Below are 7,589 nucleotides of genomic sequence, written 5' to 3' on the forward strand. Positions count from 1 at the left end.
GCCTGATAATTTATTATGTGAACATTTGCTTCAAAAATTTCAACCAGCTTTATCTTGCTATTCTTTAGGTTTGACTTTGATTACATTTATTGTTCTTAATATTTATTGTTCAAGTGAATCTGTTTATCACACACGCACTTACCAAATCAAATAAAATCATGGATTAGAGAAACAAGAGTGTTTTTACTGAAGAAAATAGTGAATAACTTTTTGGAACGTGTTTAAATGAGAACCAGTGGGTGGAATAATATGGGGCAGGGGGGCAGATGGCACAAAACCACAGCAACGTGGGGCTAACACGCTCCATGCCGACCTGCCCTGCAGCAATTAAGCACTGCGGGGCTTATTAACGAGAGCCAAGTGGGACTTCCGCCCCCTGGAGCTGCCGGCTAATCGGATTGGCCGGCAGCTCCCTCAGTCTTGCGGTGCCAGGAAGGTGTCAGTGGCATCTGGCTGCAGGTAACGCCTCAGGCCTAGGACCCTCCCAGAGCAGGTAAGTCCGGAGTCCTGGCCCGCGAGGGTTAGGAAGAGAGGGAGGGGGTGGGTTTAAGGGAAGGAGTAGGTAGTCTAACGGAGGTGCCGCCCTGCGATCGGCAAAGGGCAACCCCCGAAAAGCAACACTCCATCCACCCCCATTCTTGCCCTTTGATCATTTGAGGTTAAAAATTGAGCTTCCTGCTCTGCTGCCCATGCCAAACATTTTATGGTACGAGCTGTGTATTATCAGATTTCAGCATCCAGCAACACCCTGGTGCCTATAAGAGAAAGAAGACGGATTTAGTTCATGAGCAGGCAGAATACAACAGTGCATACCTCTCACTGCGAATATCAAGATATGATCAACACATGGAGGGGTCATCCATACTGCCTTGCTGGGAGAGGCCGATCTCGCCTTCCCCACAGGAGCGACCTTTGTCTTTGCCTGCCAGCTCGGCCCCATCCTCCTCAAACTGGGGCAGCTCCTGGTGAACTCGGATGTGAGCAGGAAGGTGACAGGATGGTCGCCCACCCCAATTTATGTGCCCACTCCACGGGAAATATGCCCATCGGGGGTACATAACATTCAGCCCACTGTGTTTTAAGGTGGCTTGAGAGAGCAGCCCTACATCATGACCCACTTTGGGATATCATGCCCCACGTGCATTGTTTTTGCAAGCTTGTGTAACCAAATCATGTAAAATTCACACTATTACAGAACTGTGATTTTCCAACTGCTTGCCAAATGCACTTTTTTGTACATTTTATGGTGGATTTTTGACTTTTTTTTTGGTTTGCTTCATGAAGTCCAACCTAACCTTATAACCTGGAAGCCATAGGAATCTGGGATAACATGAGCCACAAACTGACCTGGCCACCAAAAGCGAGTATTGATTTTTCAGAATGAAACAGAGAAAGCAGTGAAGTCAGATTTCATGTTCAGAAGCTCATTAGTTATGCATCAGTGAGCAGCTCTCTGAATCACATGGCAGGGCAGGAAGTGATTCGGCTCCCCCGCTGTTACCTAACGGGTCGATGGTCTGGGCACCGCATTTAAACACCACCCGAGCACACGCATTACTCTCAGCAGGCCAGCCATGTGCAGGGAACTTCCCGATATAGCTCCACCAAAGAGAAAAGTTACTCCCAGGTTCAGCAGTGACTACCTTGATGCCCTCATCACCAGAGTCCGTCAGCACCGGGATGTCCTCTACCCAAGGGATGGCTTCAGGAGGCCCACCAGCCTCACGTCGCCGACCTGGGAGGCAGTTGCAAGGGAGGTCAGCTCACCGGGCGCCTGCCGGAGAAATGCCATCTAGTGCAGGAAGAGGGTGAATGATCTGATCTGTACCACCAGGGTAAGTCAACATTCAGCTCAGTCCAATCTCACACTCTCGTAATGGCATCATGCACTCAAAGGGTTACACTGCTCAGGGAACTCACACAATATTAGTTGGGGGGGGGGACATCAGCACTGATCGTCTCACAGACATTTTAACATCACCAGCGTCTCATCTACCATGCTTCACAGACTCCATCCTCAGCCTTTACTGGGAGGGCAGAGCACACACGGCAGACATGCATGCTTCCCAACCTCTGCTCCGTCCCTTCTCACCACATTCCATCCATTTCTCTTCATGCAGGCCAAACTCGCCCACAGCCGGAGGCTGATATCCCAGACCGGAGGACAGACAGCGGACATCCAGGAGATGCCCCAGTTTGAGGAGGATGGGGCCGAGCTGGCAGGCGAAGACAAAGGTCGGTCCAGTGGGGAAGGCGAAATCGACCTCTCCCAGCAAGCCAGTATGGATGAGCCCTCCATGTGTTGACCACATCTTGATATTCTCAGGGAGTAAGGTGCAATGAGAAACAGAAAATGCTGGAAAAACTCAGCAAGTCTGACAGCATCTGTGGAGAGAGAAACAGAGTTGACCTTCTGAGTCCAAATGACCCTTCTTCAGAGCTATGGAGAAGTAGGAATGTGGTGAAATTTATACTGTTTAAGGTGGGTGGAGCAGCTGAAGTTGGATAGAAGGCCAGCGATAGGTGGGGGCAAAGGGGAGGTTGCTAAAGATGTCATCAACAAAAGGTCAAAGGGAGTGCGAACCGTAGTGGTAAGGGCTAAAAAACATGCAATGTTGCATTCAGCCTGCTCATGAACTAAATCTATCTTCTTTCTCTTAAAGGCACCAGCAGGTCCAGGAAGATCACCAGAGCTGCCATAATCCCCAGGCCACCTCAGAGGAGGATGCTGAGGATGAGGAGCCATCACAGTATTCACCTGCATCCTCAACCAGTGCAAAGACACACATGCCGGTGGGTCATACATAGTTCTAGAATAGGTTCGGGGTCACATTCTGGGGAACACCTCACAAACACACCTCCGCAGCAGCTGGAGGCAATGACAGCCCAGGTCTCTGGCACTCAGAAGACTGCTGGAGATCAGACACCTGCCGAGCCCAAGCCAAATGATGAGCCCCTGAAGCGGCCGTCTCTAACATGCTGGAGGTGCAACAACAGGTGGTGGAAAATCAGGTAGAGTTGAGAGGTAGTCTGTGGAACGAAGGGTGGAGGAGTCCGTCCACGTTCTGCCTGATGTCCAATGTTCCAACATGCGAGTACTTCGAAGTCTGCATGAGAAGCGTGGCAGCTGCCTTGGAAACCTTGGTCCAGCAGATCTGCTAGATTTGCACTTGGGCCTGCACTCCCTCACCATAGGCATTGGTGGGATCCATCAGTGGCTAGGTGAAAGGGGGGGCAGGACACATTGACCTCCCTCCAGGAGCGTCTTGTCCTCAGGGAGCCAGTCAGGAGCCCTGGGGTGCTCATAGGGAGGAGGACCAGCAACTGGAGACCCTGGGGCCATCCACCCAGGTGACTCCGAGAGTGTTCAGCTGATCCAATTCCCTCAGCCTGTGACACCATCACCTGCAGCTGTACAGGCTGAGGAGGGTGCACCTGCCCCACAGCAGGAGACCCAAAGCAGGCCAGGGCACTCAAGGTCTTGGCCCTCTAGAGGACGCCCAACAAAGCCATCAAAGACAATAGGGCATAGAAGTCAGCAGGCTGCCTCCACCGCTCCTGCAGGTGTTGGGGATGCACCTAGACATAGCAGTGCGGTTAGAAAAATTAAGAAAATTTGACATCGCTTTTGCGTCATAGGTGTTCAATCAGTGTATATATCATGCACCTTTGTAAATACCTTTGCTGTTCATGAGAATGGTCTCGTTGTTTGAAAGCGTCGTGCATTTTGAGACATGCTCCAACTCCGTGATTGCCTCCCTGTGTGAGCCTCACAATCGTGCTAAGTGTAGCTGTCATAATAGTTACTCAGCTCCTGTGTTATGTCAGGGAAATGTGTCAAACTCTTTACTGGAAGTGCATAATGTATTAGTAACCTCTACTCTTACAAGATAACATGGAGTTAGGAGTGCTCAATAGCCTTGGAAATTTAGCTGTAATTGTTTCTAAAAATGAGATGGCTGTCTTCTTTGGTAGTATCAAGGCACAAGACCTGCAGCCACGATGGTCTCTCCAATCATGCGAGTGTCTCAGTGTGCGCTGTAGTTTCTCACTAATGTAGTGATGACTGCATCAAGTCCTTTGATTCGACGTTTGCACTGTTGTGCCGACTTTCACTTCCCAGAGCGTACAGATACAGGGTTTGCCACTAACCTTTCCAAAGGTTAGGGCCTGGTGAATCATGAGGGTTGAAAGTGCAAGTCTAAATGCTGAACTTGCTCTCGATGTTACTGTTGGAAAGGTCTTTCTGTGCACAGGCCTTGTGCTAAGGGACAGGGGGAGTGTGGCCATGTCCCATTGCCTGCACCTTACTCCTGGAATCTTGTGGCTATCAGCATGGCACGCGTTTTCCACGTTGGGCTTCTTCCATGGCATCATCATGTGGAAGCTGACCCTCATCTCCCTCTTCAGGTTCCTGCCCTTCCTGCTCTTCATTGGTCACAGGAGCTCTCAGCCTCCCTCATGTCTCCCTCTGACAAAGGATCTCCCGTTTGAAGTGACAGACGCAGCGAACCCTCTCAGGAGAGTACTGCAGAGCCCCATCTGAGTGGTCCAAGTAGCGGAAGTGCACCTTAAGGATGCCAATGGTCTGCTCTATGATGGATCTTATCAAACTATGCGCCACGTTGTATCTCTCCTCCAAAACCCTGGAATCTAGCAGCCTGGCTAGCTTCACCCAGTGTGAACTTCACACAATAATGAGCCTCACTGTAGAGGGCATCCGTCATTTCTGTGATTTGTTCATGTGTGGGGCGGCCTGCAAGATGCCACATAGGTCCCTGTGGATCCCTGGAATGATCCTCAGTCAAAGAAATTGAGCACTGGCAGGAGTTGTCCCACCCAGTCTACAGGGCGTTGGATCCTCCTGCAGAATGTGGCAGATATGATCCGCCACATCTCTTGACAAGCGTAGATGTGTGTGGCATTGTCTCTTGCTCATCTCCAGATAGGAAAGGCATCTTTGATAGACCCTTGGTTGTGCAAGTTGCCTCCAAGGGATGTGTCTGACCTCCTCATCCTCCAGGGCTTGCTGGGGCTCCCCAGGACCAGGCCGGGCCTCTTCTCGAAGCTGTGCTGGGCAGAGCCGGGCCCTTCTTCTCCTCCTTAGTCGGATCATTGCCATCAAGAAGGCAGCATTGAGCTCAGATTCCATTATTTAATCCTCCTCCTCCCTGCGGACTGATAGATGCAACAGATTAATGAATTACTGGGTAAATATAGTAGACCTCCCATTCGCAAACAGAAAGCCACTGTCATGCCCTAGAGCTGCATCTGCGCTATTAGCTTATCGCTGATACATCCTTGCAGCTCAGGCACAAACTCACAGATCTAGGTGACCAAGATGCCAACCCTGATACTTGACACCTCAATGTCACAGAGGTTAGAAGAAGTTTCGACACATTCATGGAGTGTGCCACATTAGCAAAGGCACTCCTGCAATATCTGATCTCATATGCTGATTAAGCTCAACTTGCACTTCAGCAATGATCTTTGGCCCGTTATCCATGCCAACTGGGAAAAGCACATTGGAGGCTTTCATTGATGATCTGGCAGATATGCAGCAGCTGTGCTTCCTTAACAGTTCCCTGCATTTTCCATTCTCATAAACCTCTCTTTTAACGCTCAAATGGAGCAACTGTATTGTGAAGTCGCTGACTCCTGCATTGTCTCTCGTTAAAGTGCACCAAAAGGCAGTGGCTCCAATTGCATCTTCTCAAGGAAGTCTACATCTTTTCTCTCAACTCTGACTCTATTTCTATGTTGTGACTCTAAGCAGTTTGAGGGTGCTCCCTTAGACCCGCCATGGGGTCCTCCCACACTGCCTCAACCCCCTCCCTGGCAGATTCTTTCCCAGTTACAATTTTAAACTGCACAATAACTTTGAGGTTTCAAGATGGTGGTGCTGCATTTTTACTTTGAGACCAGCTTTGACCCTCCCCCTGCCTTTTTTCTTAATTGCAGAGCTCTACTTGGAGCTGGTGTACTTGGTGACTGCCTTGGTGCCCTCAGATGGTGTGTTTGGCCAGTTCCCCCAGCAGCAGGAGGCAGGCGGCGCTCTGGATCCCCCTGCAGGAGATGATCTGCTGCCTGGTGTAATGGACCAGGCTGGAAGTCTTGCCGGTGATCCGCTCGAAGATGTCGCTGACGGATGAGTTGATGACACTCATGGCCTTGGAGATCTCCACCTCATGTCGGGGTGGAACTGCTTCAGCACCTTGTTGACATAGATGTTGTAGGATCCCTCCAATCTTCCTGGAACCTCACAGTGTGCAGGTAGAACTCCCTCCAGTGATTCTCCAGCCTCCCCCAGTAACCCTGGATCCCATTGTCATTGTCATGGACATTCCTGCCCTCTCCCTTGAACCCATCACTTTTGATATCCCCATGCCCCATGTGGACCTCACCCCTCCCCATCTCAAGGCTGTGTGCACGGTTGCATACAGAGGAGAACAACCACACCAGCCAACTCTCCCACCATCCCACCTCCAGGAGAGCTTCGACTACCCCCCGACATCACCTTTTCCCCACTTAGAGACTGCAGACGCCTCCCCTAACCATGACCATCCCATCTGCAACCCAGCACCAAGCCGGACAACCCCATCACCACCAACAGTAAGACAATGAACATACCCTGCACATCAAGCTGTGCCTTATCCCAATTGATCACGCAGGCCTTGCCCCTCCCTGGAGTGGGTCTATGACGTGCGTGCCAAGCATAGCCCTGTAGCATGGCCTGCAAAGCCTCAGGACTGCCTTTCATCTTTCACTCCAACCCCTTGACCCCATACCAGGACTATGAGTGTCTTTCAATGAGCTCTCCAGTTCCTTCATAACTGATCATGACACAGTCTCCCTTCTCCCCTCCACTCCATGAGTCTCTGTGCAACCCATCCATTCCTCTTGTGCCACACTAACACAATCCGCCCACCCTCCCAATTCCCAAGCCTGTGTGCATCTCCTCCCATTCAAACTGTTCGATTCCCATCCACCCCCTCCTGTGTCTGTGTTCTAGTCTTCCATGTCATGCTCCAACTTCCACACCCTCTGTCTTCCCTCTGCCTGCCACCGTCCTGCCTCCCTCAACCTCACCATACCCTATTGTCCCTCATATCTCTGTCATCCCCTCCCCCGCCCCCCATACCCCATTGACACCCTTGTCTCTGTCATCCTTTCCCCCTCTCCAACCCCACCATACCCCATTGTTCCTCATGTCTCTGTCATCTTTCCCCCCTCTACCCCCAGCCCTTAGTTGCAATGCTGGTTTTTGTTTCTGAGTGCAGCCCTGCCTGAGATCCACAGCACGCACTCATTGCTGTCCTCCTGGAGTACAGAGACACCCACTGTGAGCAGACCACCCCTACACCCACCCCCCCACCCGTGTGGGCTAACACTGGCATCGGTGAGAAACCAGAGCAACGCTGTTGCAGGTCGACTTTGAATGAGGCCGTCACCTCGAAGTCACGAGCGAAGTGAGGGTGGGCAGCTGCACGCCACTTATATTCGGTCGTGATTCAGACCGGTCTAATTTCCCGCTGGCGTGGCACATAATTAGGAGGAGAAGCGTGATTCCGGCGAGTTGCATTTTTAAT

At 51.1% G+C, this 7,589-nt stretch overlaps 1 long non-coding RNA gene across 1 annotated transcript; it reads left to right on the forward strand.

Moving 5' to 3' along the window:
* The first annotated feature begins 2,164 nt into the window (after positions 1 to 2,164).
* LOC121288652 lies at positions 2,165 to 7,334 on the forward strand. The gene is made up of 3 exons (XR_005945401.1): positions 2,165 to 2,235; positions 2,664 to 2,793; positions 5,962 to 7,334. It is a non-coding gene; the product is annotated as an uncharacterized LOC121288652 (long non-coding RNA).
* The last annotated feature ends 255 nt before the right edge of the window (positions 7,335 to 7,589 follow it).

Source organism: Carcharodon carcharias, chromosome 15 (assembly GCF_017639515.1).
Source record: "Carcharodon carcharias isolate sCarCar2 chromosome 15, sCarCar2.pri, whole genome shotgun sequence".
NCBI classification, from domain to species: domain Eukaryota; kingdom Metazoa; phylum Chordata; class Chondrichthyes; order Lamniformes; family Lamnidae; genus Carcharodon; species Carcharodon carcharias.